General features: G+C 42.5%; 1 protein-coding gene and 1 long non-coding RNA gene across 2 annotated transcripts in view; both read right to left on the minus strand.

The window, feature by feature from the left end:
* The window catches only part of asic2 (acid-sensing (proton-gated) ion channel 2), a 515108-nt gene that overhangs the window by 448774 nt on the left and 40193 nt on the right, over nt 1–26141 (minus strand). The gene's annotated exons all lie outside the window — the stretch shown is intronic.
* Nucleotides 21192–22297, minus strand: LOC117832781. The gene is made up of 2 exons (XR_004635254.1): nt 22236–22297; nt 21192–22119 (listed from the first exon to the last, which is right to left on the minus strand). It is a non-coding gene; the product is annotated as an uncharacterized LOC117832781 (long non-coding RNA).

Genomic DNA, 26141 nt, shown 5'->3' on the forward strand with positions numbered 1-26141 from the left:
TCCACTAACTTTCCCCAGGACCAGTCCACTAACTTTCCCCAGGAGCGGTCCACTAACTTTCCCCAGGACCGGTCCACTAACTTTCCCCAGGACCAGTCCACTAACTTTCCCCAGGACCGGTCCACTAACTTTCCCCAGGACCAGTCCACTAACTTTCCCCAGGACCGGTCCACTAACTTACCCCAGGACCAGTTCACTAACTTTCCCCAGGACCGGTTCACTAACTTTCCCCAGGACCAGTTCACTAACTTTCCCCAGGACTGGTTCACTAACATTCCCGAGGACCGGTCCACTAACTTTCCCCAGGACCAGTTCACTAACTTTCCCCAGGACAGGTTCACTAACTTTCCCTCAGGACCAGTTCACTAACGTTCCACAGGACCGGTTCACTAACGTTCCACAGGACCGGTTCACTAACGTTCCACAGGACCAGTCCACTAACTTTCCCCAGGACAGGTCCACTCACTTTCCCCAGGACCGGTCCACTAACTTTCCCCAGGACCAGTCCACTAACTTTCCCCAGGACCGGTCCACTAACTTTCCCCAGGACCGGTCCACTAACTTTCCCCAGGACCGGTCCACTAACTTTCCACAGGACCGGTCCACTAACTTTCCCCAGGACTGGTTCACTAACTTTCCCCAGGACCGGTCCACTAACTTTCCCCAGGACCAGTCCACTAACTTTCCCGAGGACCGGTTCACTAACTTCCCCCAGGACCGCTTCACTAACTTTCCCCAGGACCGGTTCGCTAACTTTCCCCAGGACCGGTCCACTAACTTTCCCCAGGACCGCTTCACTAACTTTCCCCAGGACCGGTCCACTAACTTTCCCCAGGACCGCTTCACTAACTTTCCCCAGGACCGCTTCACTAACTTTCCCCAAACAGCTCCGTCTGACACCCGGAGCCGAGCTCCTCTGCATGCACATACTACACTTCAGCCTCTGCTGCTCTGGGCGTCCCATGGTCCTGTTGCCCCGGAGACTACGGAGTGATAAAACTAATACATGATACAAGTCCTGATATTGAAGTATTTTGTGACTCAGCACTCAGAGACCATTTGAAATGAACAATTTTCAGATTCCTGAGTTTTGATGTCTTTAGATTCAGAGTCAGACGGCTCAAACATGCAGGCTGTGAACTCTCTCTTGACCTGTCAATCAAAGAGTTAGGCCACGCCCACACAGTCCTGAGAAATGCTCTGACCTGTAAAATAAGCTGTTTTTGAATAGAGTTTTTTCATAGTTGTGGATGTTTATTTTCACTCAGACTTTTGTTGAAGCTTGATTACACATTTAATTTTGATATTCTGTATGAATTTTAAATATTCCATTTACAGGGCCTTCAACAGCAGAAGTGACACCAGGAAAACTTGATCACGCACATCATATCAAATCAATCCGCACAGACAAGGAGTCTGGCACATCGCCACTCTGCTGGTTGTCACAGTGGCACAAACATTAGTTTTCGTCTTGGGCTGGTCTTAAGAGAGAGGGGAGATAATGACAGGTACCGGGCACAGGGAGAGAAGTGAGAGCAGCCTGAGGAGCTACTGAACCCCTACCATCTCTGACAAGATGAAAAGTGGAGCATGATCCTGTCCTGTGATCCAGGCAACGGCTGCAGAGCTGGTGAGAGCGTCTCTTAGACTCCAAATTAATCATATGTGGTGTTGATGATGGAGACAAGGTTAAAAGTTAGGACATCAAATACAAAGCCCTGAGAGGAAGGAGGGCTGAATGAGGAGAAGAAAAGCAGGCTAATGTTTAAACTTGAGCATGAGATGTTCAGTTTAATGCTGGGTAAACAACCTAATGTTTCCATGGAAGCATTACCGACTGAACTATATAAATAAATCATTTTCAAATCAATAAAATCAACTTTAGATCTTTATTTTATGTCTACAGTTGGTATCCAGGTAAAAGGAATAATGTAAACAAGTCGATGATTACACAAATTAGATTCCTTCAGGGTGAGACATTGATCTTTTAACTTCAACATAAAGCATTTTCATAGAATCCATACTTTTTTATGTCCTCAGTTTGCATGAGCAACACTGTGTTATTGGTGTGTGTGTGTGTGTGTGTGTGTGTGTGTGTGTGTGTGTGTGTGTGTGTGTGTGTGTGTGTGTGTGTGTGTGTGTGTGTGTGTGTGTGTGTGTGTGTGTGTGTGAGCACAGGCTCTGAAGTGAAGTAAACACACGTCCATTAAAAGCTGAAAGTGGCAGATGGCCTTTAAAGTTTTTTTTCTTTTTAAGTGTGAAACCTTAAAAACAGTCGAATGACAAGAAGACGAGGATTAACTGCAGGGGAGAAAAAGAGAAAGATTGCATTGAGTGTCTTTTTGTTAATCTGGTGCACTTGTGATTCCACAAAGGTGGAAATCAGGGTTAGTTTTAGCTGTAATAGTCGCTGGAGTTTCTTTTGATTTTATTTATTTATTATTATGACTTTTTACTATATTTGCTACACTGGTAACATAGTAAAATTATGTTAGTCGAACTGGCTAAAATACATGGCAGGATGTAAATAACCACTATGTCCTGGGCATAATTGTATTTGTGTACATAAAAAGGTACGATCACTTTATTTTGATTTAAAGTAAAAGACTGAGGAAGTCTATGAGTTTCCTGTTTCCTGTCTCAGTCATTGTGTACCAACTGTATGTAGAGTACAGTCATGGCCAAAAGTTTTGAGAATGGCACAACTATTAATTTTCACAAAGTCTGCTGTTTCAGTTTTTATAATGGCAATTTGCATATACTCCAGAATGTTATGAGGAGTGATCAGCTCAAGTCCCTCTTTGCCTTGAAAATGAACTTTATCACCAAAAACACATTTCCACTGCATTTCAGCCCTGCCACAAAAGGACCAGCTAACATCATTTCAATGACACACAGGTGTCACACACATTAACACAGGTGTGGGTGTTGATGAGGACAAGGCTGGCGATCAATCCGTCATGATTGAGTGACTGGACACTTTAAAAGGAAGATGGTGCATGACACCATTGTTCCTCATCTGTTAGCCATGGTTACCTGCAAGGAAACACGTGCAGCCATCATTGCATTGCACAAAAAGGGCCTAACAGGGAAGTTTATAGCAGCGAGTAAGATTGCACCTCAGTCAACCGTCTATCCAATTATCAAGAACTTCAAGGAGAGAGGTTCAATTGTTGCCAAACAGGCTCCAGGGCGCCCAAGGAAGTCCAGCAAGCGCCAGGACCATCTCCTGAAGGTGTTACAGCTGCGGGATCGGGCCACCACCAGTGCAGAGCTTGCTCAGGAATGGCAGCAGGCAGGTGTGAGTGCATCTGCACGCACAGTGAGGTGAAGACTTTTGGAGGAAGGCCTGGTGTCAAGGAGGGCAGCAAAGAAGCCACTTCTCTCCAGTAAAAACATCAGGGACAGACTGATATTCTGCAGAAGGTACAGGGACTGGACTGCTGAGGACTGGGGTAAAGTCATTTTCTCTGATGAATCCCCTTTCCGATTGTTTGGGGGCATCTGGAGGAAGGCTTGTTCGGAGAAGACGAGGTGAGCGCTACCATCAGTCCTGTCTCTTGCCAACAGTGAAGCATCCTGAGACCATTCATGTGTGGGGTTGCTTTTCGGTCAAGGGAGTGGGCTCTCTCACAATCTTGCCTAAAAACACAGCCATGAATAAAGAATGGTACCAGAACGTCCTCCGAGAGCAACTTCTCCAACCATCCAAGGGCAGTTTGGTGATGAAGAATGTCTTTTCCAGCATGATGGAGCACCTTGCCATTAAGCAAAAGTCATAACAAAATGGCTCGGGGAACAAAACATTAAGATTTTGGGCCCTTGGCCAGGAAACTCCCCAGAATCCCATTGAGAACTTGTGGTCAATCCTCAAGAGGCGGGTGGACAATCAAAAACCCACAAATTCTGACAAACTCCAAGCACTGATTATGCCATCAGTCAGGATTTGGTCCAGACGTTGATTGACAGCATGCCAGGGAGAATTGCAGAGGTCTTGAAAAAGAAGGGTCAACACTGCAAATATTGACTTATTGCATGAATTCTGTGTAATTCTCAATAAAAGCTTTTGATACTTATGAAATGCTTCTAATTGTATTTCATTATACCATAGAAACATCTGACAAAAACACCTAAAAACCCTGAAGCAGCAGACTTTGTGAAAATGTAATATTTGTGTCATTCTCAAAACTTTTGGCCATGACTGTATATGGTATAATGTTCAATAAAAATAAAAGTAATAGTCGCTGGAAACGAACTCCTGCGTGTGTTTAAATGTCACAGATCAAGAAGCAGACTTTCTTGTGTTTCTCTAAATCTCTGAAAACATGATTCTTTAGTCACTGGCATCCAATCAGCAATTATTCGTAATCAAGCCCCCCCTAGTAGCGGACACTGGCAGCGTCGGTCTTGACCTTTATGTCTGTGTTTCTGTGACGCAGCAGCGTTGCATGTGTTAACATTTTACAGCCATGCTTGGTCTCTACACTTTATATCATTTCTGAATCTCACACCACTACGTATTCCCAGCAACCATCACTACTGTATTCCTGCTGTTTAATGTAGGTAGCATCCTTCTTCTTCTGTAACTTAGGGCCTGATCTACTAAGATCCCAAATAACGAGCGCTAATTTGCGTGTGCAAATAATAATTTTGCACGTGTTATTTCTGGGCGTGTTGCGGGTGATCTACAAAGATTGCGTGCGTAAATGATAACGAGTGCAAAAGTGGTGTGGACCGCCCTATTTTAATGAGGATTTTGTGTGTGCTATCGGCTGTCACCATGTAGAGTTTGAGAGAACAGAGTGGTCTTAAGCGATAAATGAAGTTTGAGGACATGGAGTTGGAGGTTTTAGTGGAGGAGGGAAATAAACACATCGGTGAACTGCAGCAGAGACATCTCAGCGTTAGAAACGCGATTTGGGAGGCCATCTGTGAAAAGGTGAATGATGTGAGAAAAAACAGAAGATCTGCAGATGAAATAAACGCATCTACTCTACTCCAAAACGCAATCAGTGTTTTGATGGAGTTTAGAGAGCGATTTGATGAGGCTTAGTCTGCCACTCTTGCTCTAGAAAAGTTAGGCGTCACTTGGATGAAGACAGTCGCCCCACTGTCCCAGGGAGCAACTTTCAGGTGAACGTTTTCAATGCCTGATATCATCATCCAGCAACTGTCCCAAAGATTCACCAGCTTAAATGGAACTGGGAACATGTTTGAGTCAATTCGCCCCAACACACTGCTGCAAGCACGAGATGAGGAGTTACGCAGAGCTGCCTTGCGCAGCTCAGTGAGCGCTCATTCTCCAAGTTAAAACTAACTAAAAACCCCTTGATGAGCACGATGGGACAGAATGGACTGAGTGGACATGTCATGTTATTTATTGAGAATGACAGATCAAAGAAAATGGACATACAGTGCATCGTGGACAAGTCCGCAGAGCTTAAGGCTCGTCCAAACAGTGGGGAGTAGGCCGAGTACTTCATATTGTTTTTTTGTTTGTATGTGAAGATGTGGGCCGCTGTGCCAATTTTACTAAACTTTATATCTGTTGATACAGTGACCTACTGTGCTCTCATTAGTTGAAAAAGGTAAAGTGGGTGTCAGAATGATGCGGTCGCTATCCGTGGTGCTGAACTGCTTTGAATTTGTGTTGTTTTATTATTATTATTTTGTTCTCTTGGTTTGATTGACTAAAACATTTAGTAATGCTTGTAAGCCCAGCTTTTGCGGGCATGTTGTAAAGCGATGTTATGATGAGCTTTACAGTGACCGCAGCCATGTGTGCGTAACGCTGTGCCAGTTTGCACCTGCCTTTCAAACGTGCTAAATATAGACGCAAATACAGCGTGCGCTATCTGCTTCAGGTTTGATAGATCACATTGCGTGTGCTAAATGATTACATTTGCATCTCCTCCCAGTATTTTGCACGTTCTGATGATCTACATGTATCCTGCATATTCATGAAGGCAAACACGCTAAATGTTTTGCGAGTGCTATTTTGCTCATTTGACAGACGCAATCCTCGGTGCTCCCGGTTAGTATCAAGTTTGCACGTGTTTTTATACACGCAAACCTTTAGTAGATCGGGCCCTTAATGCGGTTAACAGATTTAAAACACTTTATAGCCCCTGTGTGGCGGGAATACTGTAGCACAACCAAGGACCGGTAAAAAAGATGTCTATGCTAAAAACTTTACATTTAAACAAGATAATATTCTCTTCAATTTTTGCATTGGAACATCATGACCCATCCCTACTTCTTACTTATTATAACCAGGATACCTATGCACATGTGCATGTACTAACAGACTCCAGCAGACACGTTTTTTCCTTCCTCCAATCATCATCTGCTCTCATGTCTCCCAGTAAATACAGACACCACTTACTGCAGCAGGAGAAAACTACTGGTGGTGCAACATGTGTATCTTTCTGAACACTAAGCCACAAAAGAAAATGGGCGAGCAAGAGGAGAGAGTGTGTGATAAAAGCCTGGGTCAAACAAGAGTGAACCTGGGATGAGCTTTCAGTCGATGGCGAAACCTCCCGAGGTTCTAAACCAACACTGAGTCGGGGTTCTTTCTCCTGGATCAGAAACAAGAAACGCCAGAGAGTCAGAAAACACAGGGGAACCTCCCAAATATGCATAATGTCTATGAAATGTGACAGGATGGGTTTACCTCCATGGTCCATCACCACAGTGTCATCATTGTTCAGTGTTAGGCAACACTTTTTTTCAAATCGGACTCTCCTGGTCGTAATTTGATTTACATTATTGAAACATTCTTTCATCATCTATATAAAAATGCACGTTTTGGACTGTGAGTTCAAAGTCATTCGCAGGTTTTGGTTTCAATAGCACTCAAGTCGCCGTGACTGCAACAAATACAACATAATATAATCTGTAAAGCTAAGTGGAGGCCTGCACATGAAAGAAAACAAGCTTCTTTTGGGGTTACAAATTCTTACAAACACAGGAGACACAGAAATTACAAAGCTCTTTCTCTGCAGACGTTAAAGTCTCGGCTCATCCTCCTCGCCACTTAATTTGATTTAATAAAATTTCATTTTTTCCCCCCAGAGGGACGAGCAGTTAAAAGCATTCCTGTGTATGTGTCCTTGAAGGCAACTATGTCATCATGGCTTTTACTCCGGATGCCCTCACCACATTTCTGCTGCTGCACTGCGTGGCCTCAGCCCTCAGTAGTCCTGCAGGACAACCCACTACCACTACAACCCAGACGCTGACCTGGATATACTGACTGATAACACACTTTACTAACCGCGCTCACTAGGTTGATGGAGACTGCTTAATGCAACAACCCCCCACACACTTTGTTCTGGTCTGGTGGACCCCAAGCTGCTGCATTTTGAAAGGGTACATCAGTTCTTGTGGATTTTTAGGTAATGTTTTAACCCTCCTGTTATCCTCAAACTTCCTAACATCCTTTATCCTTGGGGTCAATTTCAAGTTTTCGTGGGAAAGACATCTTCCTCCTCCGCCATGTTGAGTGAACTATCAGTGGTTCTCACAGTACTACAGGTGTGGTTATGTTAAATTAGGCCCCTAAAGCAGAGGGAGGATTTGTAGATTATAAAATTGTATGTTATAGTGACCTCAATATCATCCAAAACAACCACAGAAATATATGTAAAAATGTTGAAATTAGGGATGCACCGAAAAATCGGCCACCGAAAATGTTTCAGTTTTTCGGCCAAAAGACTTATCACCAAAACAACACGGCCAAAACTGAATTTTGTGATGATGACGCAAGCAAAAACTGAGGCCAGTACGCACTTGCCTGGATAAGGGCCAACATGTCTGCATCCGTTGTCTGATATGTTCAATGAGATCCTTGATTTTAGTGAGGTTAGTAGACAGTCAGAGCCATAAAGACATATAGACATTTCTGTCTATAACTTTAAGCTCTTTTAACCCAGTGTGTTCAAACTGCTATACAAACTAGCTGCAACTCAACTGAGCATGTGCAGAGTGAATCAGGTGATACCTAACTTGTTCCTGATTGGAGCAAGTGCAAGATTTACAACTGACCCATGTTACAACTGTCCCCGGTCTCCTTACTAATAATTGGCATAATAATTTATTTCGGTGTTTCAGTTTTCGGCCTTGGTTTCCTCATTTTCAGTTTTCAGTTTCGGCCAAGAATTTTCATTTCAGTGCATCCCTAGTTGAAATGTTGTATTTATACAGCTGAAACTGTCTGGGGTCAAATTGACCCCAAGGAACAATGATGCGTACAATTTTCTTACAGGATATCTGAACATTTCATCATGTTGATTTCATGTTTACCTTGTTATCCCCATTAAATTAGCAAAAGTCATGAAATGTGAAGCCAATAAAATGATGGCATTCATTAATTTAACATTAAATGGGGTCAAATTGACCCCAAGGTTAACAGGAGGGTTAAAAGATAAACTCATTTTAAAATACTGTTAGAATACAGACAACAGTACGAGGAAATGTCTCTGATACCGCCAAACATTTTGGATGAGGCATCGGGCAAGAGAATTATCTGCTGTCATTCATTCACAACCACAGAGGGTTAGAAGAACACCTTAGTTATTGTTAAATGATGCACTCGTATCGATATCAGTATTCAGGAAAAAGGGACCGTACATCTTTACTAAGAAACCAAACATTCAACCTTTTTTAAAGTTATATTTTTGGCCTTTTTGCCTTTATTTGATAGTACAGCTGAAGAGAGACAGGAAATGTGGGGAGTAGAGAGTGGGGGAAGACATGCAGGAAATGGTCGACCGGCCGGGAATTGAACCGGCGACCCCTGCGACAAGGACCGCACCCTCTGTACTTGGGGCGCTTAAACCGCTATGCCACCAGTGCCCCAACATTTGCGCTTTTAATGGTGATACAAATCGAAGGTAAACACAATAAATGGGTTTCTTCAAGGCCCCCTGCTAAAGTTTGCCCTCGTCACCTCAAACTACCTGTATCTAAGTATCCAAAGCTTTGTCCCCAGTGTGCCAACGAAGTGACTTATGTAGTTTGAGATATTGCACTAGCATCCCTAAAGTAATTTTAAATATTATCACCTTTAGCCATCTTGTGATGTCCTTGGCTTCCCTCCATGTACACTGGACGTTGGACGGCATCCATAAAGGCCAGGGAGGGAAACTGCAATCACACCACCTATTTGCAGAGTTTCCTCCAAGACATGACTTAATCATGCTTTCATAAGCACCCATAAAGAGTGCCCTTAACTATCTAAAATCAATTATCATTCAAAGTGCTGAGAAGTCTACAGATATACCATAAAAGTGCATTAAAGAACATTGCCTCATAAAGATCTCCATGCATCTCTGCATTAAATCATTCAGTGCAACTTGGGCTCATGCTGTATCACAGAGGCACAGAGCCCCACCTGAAATACACACTTCTTCTGTTTCTGTTGTAGTAATTATTTCACTTAATTGAATTAAGCTTCACAAAAAATAAGCAAACCCCTGCAAAGGCCACACAGTCAGTGAGTGAGGCAATTATTTTAAGCGTCATCGAGAAACTCAATTTACCAGAAGATGAAATACATCAGGATTTCACTGATTAGACCCAGCAGGTGATTGATCACGTCCTATGTTTACAGTAATTAATACGAGCAGCATATTGCAATGTAGGGGGGGAGAGAAAGAGGAGGAAAACAGCCGGATAAAGCTCAATCCTTTTAAGTCTTGCGATAGAGTATGGGTGTGATTTCAGAAACACTGGGCACAGTACCTATTTTGCAACTCCAGTTATGTCCAAGAGGCAACCTGAAGAATCAAAGCCCATGTGTAAGTGTTAAAAACTGCAGTTCAGGGGCGCCTTTGGCCTAGCGGTCTAAGCTCCATATACAGATCCTAAAGCCCACGTCGCAGAGGTCGCAGGTTCAATTCCAGTATTTACTGCATGACCTCCCCAACTCTCTGCTCTCCACATTTCCTGTCTCTCTTCAGCTATCCTGTCCCTTAGAGGCAAAAATGCCCAAAAATATAACTTAAAAAAAAATAATTAAAACTGCAGTTCCTCGAGTGTCCACTTGAGGCTGGCTCCAGAAGTACCGGACACCACATACACACCAATTGAAAAAAAAGCTGATCTTAACAGCAGAAATAAACATGTTTACAGCATGGTACAAAAAATGTTTCAAGTCTGGATAGCTCATTTCTATATCGGCACACACTGTTCGGGGGTGAATCTTTTCATAATGTGGCATTTTCAAGATCTTAAAATTACAAGTTTCCATAATAAGAGGCACATCTGACTTGATTGACAGGCGGGAACACTGTAGCTGTTGTCGAGGAGGCTCGAAGCCCGCCTCTTTACCTCGCACTAGCTTGACCATAGACTGTATAAATAATGGACGTAGTATCAGTGACGTCACCCATCTGTTTCTGAAGCGCTGTTGTGAAGCCATTCGTTGGCGGGAGCCATATGTTGAAATGTTGAAATCAACATATCTCAGATCAGAGGCAGGCTTTGAGCCTCCTCGCCAACAGCTACAGTGTTCCCGCCTGTCAATCAAGTCAGCTGTGCCTCTTGTAATCTTAATATCTTTGAAATGGCTGAAAAAATTCACCCCCGTACAGTGTGTGCCGATCAAGACATGGGCTATCCAGACTACACTCTTTTTTTTGTACCAGGCTGTAAACATGTTTATTTCTGCTGTAAAGATCGTCTATACTGAATTGGTGTGTATGTGGTGTCCAGTACTTACAGAACCAGCCTCAAGTGGACACTCAATGAACTGCAGTTTTTAACACTTCCACATTGGCTGCTGGAGGTTGCCCTTGAGCTCTACAGAGGTTAGGATGAGTTCTGTATTTTTAAAGTGGCACCCACCGACGATGGCTTCAACACAGAGCTCCAGAAACATAAACTCAACAGAAAAGTTCACCGACTGGTCCACTCAAGGCTTAGGCAAAGTACCAGTCAACTTACAAATCTTGAGTAGGGTGCAACCCTACTAAATGCTGCCTTTTAGTTGCAGATCTGAAAGTCTCAAGCCGCTCAAATCCTAGTTACAACACCAAAGTTTTTTCCTCAGTCCTGGCAAAGCTCCTCCAGAAGCGCAGTCTGAGTCACACCTCCGATCACAAGTAATCTGATTTGAATGTGTAAACTCGGTGCAGCTCCTTAAAAAAAAAGTATATTAACAACATGAAATGAAGACATGCTTTACACCAAAAGTGCTCTTAGCGTAAACAAGCATTGCTGAAATGTATCAGCATATTGCTGGTAGCAGATGTTAACTTTTTCAGCTGTCTGCTCCACATGACGCCACGGGACAGATTCCCTTTTTTTTTTCACAGCATCTAAACACTTTGGAAGCGAGGCTGTCCTTTGCATTACAAATCCTCCATCACACCCTGTTTTACCAATCCTCTTACTCCCTGAGCTCGTAACCACCTTGTCTGTTTTCTCAGCTCATAACCACCTATTGTGCTTATCCACAGTGCCCGCTGCAGTCTTAGATTAAGATAAATGCCGGTGCCTGTGTGCTACGCCAGCATACATGCAAAGTAAAGCACACACGCAAACAAGCATTTACAAGGTGTTGAGGGAAATTAATTTGCATGCACACGCTCAGAAGGAATTTGTCTGCATCAAATTTATGTCTTTTCCGGCTCACAGATAGAAACCCTCACTCAGAGTTACTCCTGTGTGTGTTTGAGGTGAAAATAAGTTCTCACCTTCAGCTGAGGGAAGAGTAAGAGAAGTGTATTTTGTGCAACCTGATGTGATAATTGTCTGTCATCATTGTGCCTCTAAAGTGAGCATGATGTGTGCATTGGCAGAGATGGAGAGGTAAAAGCAGCAGTGACAGGTTTATCACCGGTGCCTGAGTCACTCAGAGAAAGCCCCTCGAGCCACCGCGGGGAGATTTGAGAGACTTTTTTCCTCGTCCCCTCGAGCCTCATCTCACTCACCTTGGATTTGCTCACTTGTGTATTGTAACAGCCTCTCTCTCTCTCTCTCTCGCCCTCCGCTCCCCCTCCTCCACCCCTCCACCTCTCCACGCCTCGTCCCATGTTCTCAGCCATCTATCTGCCACAGCTATTCCCTCCCTGTTGATGGCCCTGCTGTAATGTCACCCTATCTCACTCTCCATCTCTCCTCTCACAGTCTGGGTGCCAAAGTCACACTGTTGTCTTCTCTCGTTTTTCAGCTGGTTTTGACAGCCCAGACACATAAAGAGCAGACGTGGACACCGTGGAGAAACATATGTATAATCAGCTCTAATTGGCTGAATGTAAATAACTCTATTGTACATCCTGTTGCCTGAAGGTGGTTCATTCTTCGACTGATTTGAATCTATGTGGTGAGAGAGAGAGAGAGAGAGAGAGAAAGAAAGCAAGCACTTTGGGAATAATTATCATCACTATTTGCATGAGAAACCACAGGCCTCAGTATTCCCCTCACATACGGCGGTCAAAGACAAGATTAATTTGAGGTTTCTGTTCTATTGATTGTGTCTGATAATGACAAACCATCCAAAGAAAGGGTATCAGTCAGCCATATTCCCAGCTGTCTCTTGGGTCTGTCTGATTCACAACAAAGAAATAAACAAAAACACACAGCCTCCTCTTCAATAAGGAGGGTTCTTCCTCGTTTAAGTGATTGTTCATGTCAGATTCAATCTAATAAAGAAGGAACAATACAGATCAGGGGATGAAACGATGAACTCCAATCGGTGACAGAGTCGCCAATCGGCTGTGTTTCCACTAAGGTAATGAATTCTGTATAAGTCCAGAAAGTAGAGCTGGGCGATATAAAAAAATATGTTATCGCAATAAAATGTTTTCATATCAGTTGATACCGATATTTATCATGATAAATATCAAATCATTATTCCATTTTAAAATTCAAAGTCAGATTTGTGCTCCTGAGTTAAAGTTGAAGATGGTTTGTTAGCTGTTATCTATATTTAGTTTTCTATTATTGTTTGAGTAGTGAACTCCCCTGTAAGATTACTAAGGGTTACAGACGGAGTGATGTTGTTTCCCATTGCACAGTGAACGCATCACGGTCTTTCGGTGTTCACTTGTACTACGGTTGCGTTGGACATTAGACGTGTTCAAAATGCACAGCAGAAATTGTCTCTGTGTTCTTCTTTTACCCACATCCTGAAAGTTTATTTATTGAAGTGTGTTAAATAAATAGTTAACTCCTAGGTTTTGAGTGTTCTTTTGTGTCGCTGTCACTCTTTTCAGCTGTGTTAACACTTGCACCAAACGTCTTTAAGCCCCGCCTACTTCTCACCCTGCAACATGATTGGCTGTTCAATGATGTCTTCTTCTGTTTAATGTTGGGCGGCAACCAAGCGGCAACCTCCGGTCTAAAAATGTGAATCCAATGCGGAAGTGTTCAAAACTGCAGTTCCTCGAGTGTCCACTAGAGGCTGGCTCCTGAAGTACAGGAAACCACATACACACCAATTCAAAAAAGCTGATCTTTACAGCAGAAATAAACATGTTTACAGCCTGGTACAAAAACGAGTGTAGTCTGGATAGCTCATTTCTTGATCAGCACACACTGTAGGGGGGCGAATTTTTTCAGGCACAGGTGACTTGATTGACAGGTGGGAACACTGCAGCTGTTGGCTAGGAGGCTCAAAGCCCACCTCTTTATGTCAAACTGGCTCGACAGCAGCAATATGGCTGCCACCGACGATTGGCCTCAAAACAACGCTTCAGAAACAGATGGGTGACATCACGGATACTACGTCCATTATTTATACAGTCTATGGCGGCAACTAGCGTTTAAGGCCCATTAGCGTCCCTTCCTTTTCCAGTGGTTGGGGGGTGTAATTACAGGTTTAAATATATAGAATATTTTTGAACATTTGTTCAATTTTATAGAGAAAAACTATATCATGATAATTATCATTATCGAATTATCACCCAGCTCTACCAGAGAGTGCTGCAGACATGAGCAGAAAAACCTACCATAAGAAACATTCAAGTGACACCTTATCCTGCTAATATTGATTTTGTTTCTTTTGAATAACTATTTCTTCTTCTCTACTTGTATGCTTTTTTTTTCTTTTTTTTTCTATTTTTACTTTTACATGTTCGAAATAAAGACATCAAATCAAATCTTCTGTACTATGCATCCTTTACTGCATCATTGTTTTGCACATGGCTTTGTTTCTGTCCAAACTCAGTTCATGCAAAAAGACAATAAAAGGTGAAGACAAGCATTTTATGCAACACAAGCGATGACTAATGTTTAGGAGAAGCTGCAGAGGGGACTCATAGGTACGAAAGACAGAAAGCCACATGTAGTCATGGATAGAAATGTCATCATGCCATAAACGGACAAGTTGACAGCTTGTATAGTAGTCATGTAATTTTGCCATGGCCTCATCTCAGCGTTTTTCCTTCTTCTAATTGAATTAACGTTAAAAATCATCAAAGTGTTTTGTTCATTTCTGGCAGCACTTTTGAGTTTCCTGCAGAACACTGTGTTTTTTACTAAAGAGCTTATTTTCTGCAGAAATCTAAAATCAATTGGCTGTTAGTCGAGGAAACACAGGCGATGCTATGGTTGACCTACAACACTACATCAGGTGGACTTCTTTACAGCAGAGCTTCTTTACTGCAGGGGTTATGCATCAGTTTGACGGCTCGCCTTGTTTCTTAAAAAACACAATTTAATAGAAGCTGGTGTTGCCTGAAATATAAACTCACTCTGCTTAAATCAAAAGAAGTTCAAGGATTCTGAAACAACAGTAACTTTCGGATCAAATAAGAAGAGGCACTTAGGTATTTCACACCATAATCTAAAATTACATCAACAGTCACAGGGGTTTTTCCATGTTGCCTGGTTACTGATAAGACGGGCTGTGAGTAACTTTCCTTAATGTAGACAAATTTAATATTCTATTTTCTGCATGCTTTAAATCAGAGGTTCCCAAAGTGTGGGTTGGGACCCCGTTGTGGGTCACGAGACACAAATGGGGGGTCGTGAGATGTCTTCCAGAATGTTTTTTTTTTTTTAAGTTATCTAAAAATAGTACATTTTACCCATCATAGTAAACATATTGACAAAAATAGAAGCTATGCTTGAAATAAGACCTAGAAAACAGAAAATGTAATGAGTTTTCTGCCTTTCTTTGTTGTCAGATGACTCCTAAGTTTAGGGTTAGTGAACAGTTAATCATCAAAAGCATCAGTAGCAGCAGGTTAATTCATTACAGCACAGGAAACACAGACATATAAGTAGGCTTATTTTCTGCAGACCAGCTATGAAGCCACATTAAATCACTTTAAGGGACAGTGGGGGTCGCAAGTCTTTATTTTGGGGGTCACAGGCTGAAAAGTTTGGGAGCCCCTGCTTTAAAAGATATGTCAAGAGAAGTGATTATGAAGCAGCCGTGGACACAGACTCACACAGACATGTTCTTCTCCGTGCAAACACAAAACTGCAACTTACTAGTTTTCCCTCAGCTGGCCTGCAGCTCCGTATCTGTAGTGGTATCAAATATTCATTTATATTTACGCACGCAGCGCAGGGTTTGGGGCCCTTTGTAAATGAGCACATTTGATTATGTTTAAAGTATTAATGGCCCGGAACCAGAGTGGAGCAACAGAGGAGAGAGAACAAAAAAACCCCGTATCTGACAGGGGGCGAAGAGTCGTGGGTACGACAGTGTAAATACAAAAGCAGATAAGCGCTCCAGTTTTATCAATGTTTCCAACCCAGAGGGGGGACGGCGATGATACGTCTGCTGCACCGTGACCCCCTGACTTAATGCGACGCAGTGACGGTGCAACCGCTTCAAAGCTCGGAGTTGGAGTTACAATGAAAAGCAAGCAAGTGAGAAAATAAACAGTTTGTGGAAAAAAAGGAGGGGTTAAGATCTGTGTGAGATGAGAGTTAAAAAGAGCAAAAGGATTAAGGTGTTAAGAAGGAGGAAGAAAGAATAAGAAGAGGATGAGCAAACTGAGAGAAGAGAGAAAGTGGAGATTAAGGGAGAATAAGAAGTTTTCAATCTGGAGCCAATTTGCACACAATACTTTAAGTGTGATATGCAACACAGTTTTGTAATATGTTCTCTGGAATCACAAACATGTAGTGATCTATCTGGAAGATTTTGATTCTTGCATTATTTAAGCATCATTTTTTATCCCCCTGGCCTGCAAGTAGTCTGACACAGGACTTCCACCAGATCCATGTCCGGTCTGTCTCCGATCTGGTGGACAGCTGGAGTCATGTGACCGAGGTTTCCCCGCGGTAATCACTGAATCAAGGATTCTCCTCCTCCTCTCCTCATCCATGTTCTCTTTCTGGTCCTCTGAAAACCTCTGACCTGTTGACTCCAGGCCTGGCTCCGCTCATCATAACGGTTTGTTGTTGTAGTTAAGTGAAATACGATCTGGTGATAACACAGAGTGTTTTATTCTGAAAATGAATCAGATGTTTTCATTTTGTTTTGGTGAAACCTGACTTCCTGTCCCGCTCCATCTGCTCTGTTGAGATTGATGCATCGTGCTCGGGCATCTGGCAAAAATAGAAGTCTTGCGGATCTGATATGAAGGGCTCAGACCTGCCGGAACAGAGACGCAGCCGGAACGTGAGTGGATCCAGTGGAAGTTAACACAGTGAGGAGAATAGAAACCAGATCTGATGCCCTGTCGGTTAAGAGACGCACCGGACAAAACACGGATCTGGTGGAATTTGGCAAAATGACTTTGGTTTGTTGTTGTAGTTAAGTGAAATACGATCTGGTGATAACACAGAGTGTTTTATTCTGAAAATTAACAGGATGTTTTAATTTTGTTTTGGTGAAACCTGACTTCCTGTCCCGCTCCATCTGCTCTGTTGAGATTGATGCATCGTGCTCCAGCACCCGGCAAAAATAGAAGTCTTGCGGATCTGATATGAAGGGCTCTGACCTGCCTGATCAGAGACGCAGCCGGAACGTGAGTGGATCCAGTGGAAGTTAACACAGTGAGGAGAATAGAAACCAGATCTGATGCCCTGTCGGTTAAGAGACGCACCGGACAAAACACGGATCTGGTGGAATTTGGCAAAATAGGGACCCAACGGAGCGGATCCAGTGGAAGTTAACACATTGACTTGAATGGAAACCTATCAGATCCTGTGCCGTGACTGATCAGAGACAGACCGGACACGCATCTGGTGGAATTTGGCCGTTATTTTCCCTTTTTTGGTCTTCAAATTCAGATCTCTTTTCCAAATTGCTCCCTGTGAAAGCTTTAGTTAATCACAAGCTATTTTATGGCACCAAAATCGAATACAATCCTTCAAAATTGCGAAACATTCTCTCATTCAAGCATCCTATATGTGACGACTTACTGCTTTTCTTTGACACTTGAAACCCAAGTTGAGTGCTTTACATGTTGGTCTGACAGAGCAAACATTTGCATCACAAGCTCTGACAATTTCTGCTGCACACTATGTTCTGACAATAAAGGAAATGATTTGAGGATCACCAACAACAAAATAGTAAATTGAAGCCCACGTCCTCAGTGTATGTATGTATGGAGACAAAGCAATAACATGATGGATCACAACATCTTCATCCAAGGATTATGCAAGGGAAATTACACAATGTGTTTTATGACTTGACTGACAGTGATTTCTTTGAGAGATGCAGCACAAAAATATCCCAGCAGTGACAGCCAGGCAGAGCCATCAGATTTATGAAGTACACACAGCAATAATGTGCCGGGATTTCTTATTCACACTCCCAGGGCAGAGATGAGAAAGGAATCTGAAAGCAGTTTGTTAAGTCTACATGACACTCAGATGAGCTGGTTATTAGTTTTTGCTTTCATCAGTTTATTTTTTATTTGGCGGCTTCGTTATTTTTACAATATTTATCAATTTATAGGCCTACGTGTCTGAAATTCACAATCACTGTTTTAGATTTATTCTCAGAGAAAAAAGGTCTCATCCAGAGAACTGAGTCTCTTATTCTACCTCTTTGTTTCAGTGTTCAAACACAGACTCAGGAAGTGAAGTGATGGAAATCATGCAATGCAAACAAAGCTTCCTACGCTTCCAACTAAGGATGTTAACAATTCATCGAGTATGGATTAATTGATTGTTAAGAACTTACTCAAACACTTTTTTTTGTTTTCAGTTTGTATCACGTGGAACAAACATCATGTGGTCTCTTATTTCGTTCAGCTATCAGGGAGGTGTTTTATGTTTAAAGCATGTTTGCATGTGCCTTCTACCACCTCAGAAATATCTCCAAACTCCGCCCCTCACTCTCTCTCCCTGATGCAGAAAAACTGGTCCATGCCTTTGCCTCCTCCAGGCTAGATTACTGTAATGCACTACTCATCATGATGCCTGGCAAAAGCCTTCAAATGCTGCAGTACATACCGAGCTGCACAGCCAGGATCCTGATGAGGGTGCACAAACATGACCATATCACACCCATCCTGCAATCACTCAACTGGCTCCTGGTTTCACTCAACACAGGATCGAATTCAAAATCTCTCTGTTGACACATCAGTGCATCCATGGAAAGGCACCCACCCTACCTGACAGAACTATACTATAAGATATATAGTATATTCATGGAGTTACAGCAGCAAACAAAAAGGTGTACAGTACAAGAATATATATAGAAAAGAAATGTCCATCCGAGACGACAGATTGGCCTTAATTCTCCTGTCAGCCACCACCTCCACATGGTCCAGGACTGAGCTGGCCTTCTTCATCAGTTAGTTTAGTTTCGTTCTCCTGTATCCTGTCCGCCCACAGCCGGTGAAATTCTTCCAATGTGGCCATCGCGTCCGATGTTAGTTAGTTAGTTATTACACCCACAGACCACCACAGGAACCTTTCGCTCCACCAACACCAACCGCCTCTACTGCCCTTGAACTAGACGCTGCCCTGCAACTGTGGAATACCCTCCCCGACCACCTGAGAGCACCCCAAATCACAGACTCCTTCAAAAAGGAACTCAAAACCTCTCTTTCGAAGGGTATTCCACTAGTTTTTATCTGCCCTCCCCTGCTTCTTTTATCTGTTTTATTTAACTGCACTGTTTTTAACAAGTGTCTGCAATTTATTGTCTGTTTTTCACCCTGTTTTTACTTTTGCTTGTTTCATTAATGTGTCATGTAGCACTTTGGGATTTGTTTCTCAGTGTAAAGTGGGTAACAAATAAAATGTATTTTTTATTATATTATTATATCCAAAGATTGATCAAGGTGAAAACTTAAAATGTGCATCCCTACTTCCAACATCTCGTGCATTAAATACATCGTCTCTTATTTCTGCAGCACGTTGATTCTTGATAAGATAAGAAATATTTCATTTGTCATGTGTCGTGTCTTTTTGAGTCAAAGGTCTGTTTTTATTATTTTATTTTTTTGTGGTTTTTTTTGTTTGTTTGTTTTGTTTTTTTCTGTGATTGGGGGAAGGGGTGACAGTACAGTCATGGCCAAAAGATTTGAGAATGACACAAATATTACATTTTCACAAAGTCTGCTGCTTCAGGGTTTTTAGGTGTTTTTGTCAGATGTTTCTATGGTATAATGAAATACAATTAGAAGCATTTCATAAATATCAAAAGCTTTTATTGAGAATTACACAGAATTCATGCAATAAGTCAATATTTGCAGTGTTGACCCTTCTTTTTCAAGACCTCTGCAATTCTCCCTGGCATGCTGTCAATCAACTTCTGGACCAAATCCCGACTGATGGCAGTCCATTCTTGCATAATCAATGCTTGGAGTTTGTCAGAATTTGTGGGTTTTTGATTGTCCACCCGCCTCTTGAGGATTGACCACAAGTTCTCAATGGGATTAAGATCTGGGGAGTTTCCTGGCCAAGGGCCCAAAATCTTAATGTTTTGTTCCCTGAGCCATTTTGTTATGACTTTTGCTTTATGGCAAGGTGCTCCATCATGCTGGAAAAGGCATTCTTCATCACCAAACTGCCCTTGGATGGTTGGGAGAAGTTGCTCTAGGAGGACGTTCTGGTACCATTCTTTATTCATGGCTGTGTTTTTAGGCAAGATTGTGAGAGAGCCCACTCCCTTGACCGAAAAGCAACCCCACACATGAATGGTCTCAGGATGCTTCACTGTTGGCAAGAGACAGGACTGATGGTAGCGCTCACCTCGTCTTCTCCGAACAAGCCTTCCTCCAGATGCCCCAAACAATCGGAAAGGGGATTCATCAGAGAAAATGACTTTACCCCAGTCCTCAGCAGTCCAGTCCCTGTACCTTCTGCAGAATATCAGTCTGTCCCTGATGTTTTTACTGGAGAGAAGTGGCTTCTTTGCTGCCCTCCTTGACACCAGGCCTCCCTCCAAAAGTCTTCGCCTCACTGTGTGTGCAGATGCACTCACACCTGCCTGCTGCCATTCCTGAGCAAGCTCTGCACTGGTGGTGGCCCGATCCCGCAGCTGTAACACCTTCAGAAGACGGTCCTTGGCAACAATTGAACCTCTCTCCTTGAAGTTCTTGATAATTCGATAGACGGTTGACTGAGGTGCAATCTTACTCGCTGCTATAAACTTCCCTGTTAGGCCCTTTTTGTGCAATGCAATGATGGCTGCACGTGTTTCCTTGCAGGTAACCATGCCTAACAGATGAGGAACAATGGTGTCATGCACCATCTTCCTTTTAAAGTGTCCAGTCACTCAATCATGACAGATTGATCGCCAGCCTTGTCCTCATCAACACTCACACCTGTGTTAATGTGTGTGACACCTGTGTGTCATTGAAATGATGTTAGCTGGTCCTTTTGTGGCAGGGCTGAAATGCAGTGGAAATGTGTTTTTGGTGATAAAGTTCATTTTCAAGGCAAAGAGGGACTTTGCAATTAATTACAGTTGAGCTGATCACTCCTCATAACATTCTGGAGTATATGCAAATTGCCATTATAAAAACTGAAACAGCAGACTTTGTGAAAATTAATAGTTGTGTCATTCTCAAAACTTTTGGCCATGACTGTACATACCTATCTGCTTTGTACTAAAAATGAGCCTTGAATTTTGCTGTTTTGTTCTGAAAATGATAAAATAATAAAAACACATTGAAAAAATAAAAAAGGAAAATGTCATATGCTAGCTAAGTATTTGTGATGATAGCAAAAAGGTGTTGGTATGAAAGCTAGCTCATGAAAACCAAGGTGAGATACACACATGCTAATGTTAAGCGTACAAACTGTGCAGTCGTTATTAGTCACATTATGAACAGAGAAATCCTGCAGTCATATTTTATTTTCAGAAGAGAAGCCTTAGCATGCTCTCTTCTTCTTGAATCACATGCATATCTTTCAGGCATTGTCAACACGTGCTATTTGTTTATGAAAGACCCGGCTGATTGGGAGATTACACAGTAGGTCAGTAGATCAACAAAGACAATGCTGTGACTGAGCAGAGAAGTCCTTCACTGTTGATCTTGTGGAGAGTCCACATGAGAGCTGAGCCAGCATCTCAAGCGTTTATTACCTCCAATGTGAAGGACCCGCTATTCATTCAGGACACCAACGCACAGTTAATATGAAGGCCACTCCAATGGTAAGCTTTTTACATGGGGTCAATGTGAAGAGCTGTAAACTGCAGATTCTGTCAACGTTTTCATTGAGTGTAAATGTTTAGAGAGCAGAGGACAATCAATACAGACGCTGAGAGATTCACACACACACACACATGCTCACACCATCAGGCACACACATTTCAATATTTACTTTTGAATTAAAATGAAATGTTGAATGCATTATTTCCTTGTAATTAATCTGTACTTATCATCCATCATGTTCAGCGCCCGTTTGTCATTTCTGTTTCAGGGAATGAAAGGCTTATTTTCAGCACCGGGGCGGATCTTTTGTTTCTCATTTCTGCAAAACAGTAAATAATTAGCTTGCATCAAAAGCACAATGTGATGTGTAAATAATAACAGTGCAGGAGAAGCCTGAGTGCTTGACCCTGGAGGATCTGTTTTACTGTGGGAGTATTTTGCCGGCATGGTTTAGGTCATCTGTTCTCCCTGGAGGGAAGGGTCACTGTGATCGCTGCTTCCTGTGATGAAACACTTCTATCATGATGGGATTGGTGTCTCAAGGGGGAGAATTCTTCAATCCACATGACACAAGGGCTCGCTGAATGGTCTGGAGAGCACAAAATGATGTGTATTAAAGACAATGGCCTTCTCAGTCACCAAATGTTAACCCAATGAGACAGGGTTGGAAAAACGTAGCTATATTTTTGTGGAACAACACCTTACTGTGTAGATTTTTCTTTGAGAGCCATGACATGATGAAAGATGTCCTACAAATATTATTCCAGTTGAAGCTGTGAAATTGAATATCTGATTGATCAAAGAAATGCTTCAAAGTGGAAATAAAATGAACATGCTAGCCTGAAAATTATAATCCAGTTTGCAAGTTTAAATCAATCTTGAACATTTCAGTTTATCATTTAGGAACAAGCATTATCATAGGAGCACATGAGGCCACGATACACCTTGATTTTGATACTGATCATGTCCTACACAGACTTTACTTCCCCAGCTGTTCTTTATGGAATGAATCAGAATTCATTACATTGTTTGAAGGATCCTGCAACCAAAAAAACAACCCTTATTCACCATGATCACGCTTCCCACACACCCTCCTCTCTGCACACAGCTGTTTTCCTCGCCCCCCTTCTCCTTCCTCATCAGCAGGATGTTTCATAAGTTACAAAAAGTTGAGATATCCGCTCACACCAATCAGATTTCACAGCTTGTGAGCCGAGTGGAGAGAAGGGTTATTGTTAAATCAATGATGTAGCATTTAAAAACAAGCGATAGAACGTGGTCCTGAATGACATCAGGACTTTTTACTGACTTGAAGCAGCAACAGGAGTACGTTTACGGGAAAGAGGGCAACTCAATCGATGTGTGTAAACTTTGGATGTTATGTGAGTGTGTGTTTTTAAGTAGAGTGTGTGTTAGACCTTCCTCAAGTCAGGTACAGGAGGAGTAGAGATGAAGGGACAACATACAGTTAAATGGATTATGGATGGTTGTTGTTCTCTCAGATGAATAATTAATTAAATGATTTTGCTTTACATCTGAATACAACTATCTGCTTCATCATCCTTTAGTGTGAAAACATGAACTGGCATGAGTCCACCTGAGTCCAAGCCATGCATGGACCCACAACACCTCAGACATCGTCTTCAACCTCATCCACAAATGTGACCCGACAGTAGTCCCGCCTGCTTGATTGCCGTAGGCATCCTCCTGCTGTGGACGTTCCAGACTCCAGCTGATCTATCTCTTATTCTCCTCTATCTATCCCTCTTTCCAGACCCAACTTGGTGGAGGCAGATGTGTGTCTAACATGAGTCTGGTCCTGCTTGAGGTTTCTGCCTGTTAAAAGGAAGTTTGTCCTCGCCGCTGTAACTAGCTAAATACTGCGAGGTGCAATACTCATGGTGGATTTGGGTCTCTGTTCATAATTTGATATAGAGTGGTCTAGACCTGCTGGATGGATGGATGGATGGATGGATGGATGGATGGATGGATGGATGGATGGATGGATGGATGGATGGATGGATGGATGGATGGATGGATGGATGGATGGATGGATGGATGGATGGATGGATGGATGGATGGATGGATGGATGGATGGATCAATCAATCAATCAATCAAATCAATCTTTATTTGTATAGCGCCAAATCACAACAAACATTATCTCAAGACGCTTTCACAAACATAGGTCTACCACTCTATGTCAATATATATCTAATCTATCACAATATGGATGGATGGAGGGATGGAGGGATGGATGGATGGATGGATGGATGGATGGATGGATGGATGGATGGATGGATGGATGGATGGATGGATGGATGGATGGATGGATGGATGGATGGATGGATGGATGGATGGATGGATGGATTGATTGATTGATTGATTGATTGATTGATTGATTGATTGATTGATTGATAAACAGATCTTGGGAGTCAGTGGCCTAGCGGTCTAAGCATGCACCACATATAGAGGCTATAGTCCCCGTCGCAGAGGTCGCAGGTTCGATTCCAGCCTTGACCATTTGCTGCATGTCCTCCCCCACTCTCTACTCCCCACATTTCCTGTCTCTCTTCAGCTGTCTTATCCAATAAAGGCAAAAATGCCCCAAAAATATAACTTAAAAAAAAAAACATCTCAGTGGGTACAAAGCCATTTCTGTTGTATTCATGCACTTCTTTCATAACTATCTAAATCACCAATTTTCACTATTTATCTCCTCACCTGTGTTCCTTGAGTCAGCTTGAATGCCGTCTCTGAAATCCATCTATTCCATCCTCCACACATCCATCCTCCTCATTAGAACCCTGAACGATGTTTAGTCTGATTTAAGCTAGAGGTTAAACCCTTCACCCTCACTACAGAGCAATCTCCAAGCTCCATGGCGCTGCTTTTAAAAGAACTACTTTAAATTAATCTGGTTTGCCAAGTCTTGGCTGAACACTGCTGTAAACTTTGTAAAGTGTCCCCGAGCCAGAACGAAGATATCAGAAAAAAGGGATAAAAGCAGAGGGGCGGGTTGGTAAGGCGGTAAAGAAGCCTGGTTGTTAAATCTTTTTATGTCCTTGTTATTATGGAGCCGAGCACGAGTTTGTTTACGAACGACTATGACTGTGATCATGCAGATAAGAGAAAACAGGGGCAGCAGTTAATATCAGGCTCGCAGGCAGACTTCTTGGCAGCTGTTGGAGTAAGGGTATTTAAATGTGTAGATGTTTTATTCAGCATGAATGCGAATGTGTCTCTTAGTGACAGGGATGTAAGGATAAAGAAAAGATAATCAGTTTTTTCTTGCCAAAAGGGTTTTGCCGTTGTCTAGTGCCAGGTGGCACAGATGCTGCAGGTGTGCAAATTGGATACTGTGTGAATCTCATTATCAACATCTTATACTTGGTGAACTTCCTGAATAGACTTACCCTCTGAAGCATACATTTCAGGACAGGTGTTCTAATCAGAGTGAAATATTCTGTTAAGATTTGCGAAGCTTGGTCTAAATTGTTTTGTTTATTGAGGAGAGAGGTTATGTTGGGGGGTTGTGATTGAAACAGTGAAAAATAATAACTTTGCAGAATCATACCTGGCCAATTAAGGTGACGAAGAGTATACTGTGGCGGTTTTTGTTTTCATCTTGTATCACCGAAACACCGAGGGGCTGTGAATGATGTGTGCATCTGATTTGTCTCGAGGTGAATCTGTGTTTTTGCTGCATCACGTACAAGAAGGATGTGAAAGAGGACAGATATGGAAGGATCTGGTTGATATTTGTCCTTCAGAGAGTGGTGGTTATAATGAAACTAGGGATGTCAACAATTAATCGACTATCGGTTAAAGCTGGGGTTGGTAATCAGATTTAGATACACTTTTTGTCATACTGGTTAAAATGATCTTTATGTCCTGATGGTAATCAATACATGATGTGTTCCTAGAAAAGAGTGAAAAAAACCTGCTATCTACAGCCGGAGTAAACCTGGGAAAACACCAACCAATCACCGTTTTTTGGGTCCCCAAATTTTAAACCAATCAAATCCCGTCCAGCCGTTCTGCCCTCCTCCTGCTCGTACATTTCCCCGGCGTGCACTCCTCCGAGTCCCCGTCTCCTGCCTCTACTTCCCCTGACTCTATTTACTGCCCCTCTCGCTCGTCCTCGGGCCTGTCCCCTCTGACCTGATGAGGTGCTTTGCTCAGGACTGTAGTCCGGATCAGAGTCTAAAAAGCTCTCACCAACAAGCAGAATAATTAATGACGTTCAGTAAGTCCTACAGAAAATATATATTTATTGTAGCGTCCATCCGGACGCTGTAGTGATGACGAGCCGATTCGTGAACACTTTGAGTTTTAATAACCGGTCACTGTCGGCCGTGATCACGCCAACCAACAAAACAACAATCAATGTTTGAATGAATGAAAAACTTCTCTTGTCTCTCCTCTCTCCCGCTCACACACTCTACACCTCTCCTGATGCCTTCACTGACTGTCAACACTGTAGGAATTAAGAACATCTACACTGAACATGTTTAACAAACAGTAGAGCTGTTACAGTTTTACATGTGTTATAACTTTTCTCCTGATATCGTGTCACCATGACAACTGGATAATGCTAGCATGATAGTTGT

Source organism: Notolabrus celidotus, chromosome 20 (genome assembly GCF_009762535.1).
Source record: "Notolabrus celidotus isolate fNotCel1 chromosome 20, fNotCel1.pri, whole genome shotgun sequence".
Classification (NCBI taxonomy): Eukaryota; Metazoa; Chordata; class Actinopteri; order Labriformes; family Labridae; genus Notolabrus; species Notolabrus celidotus.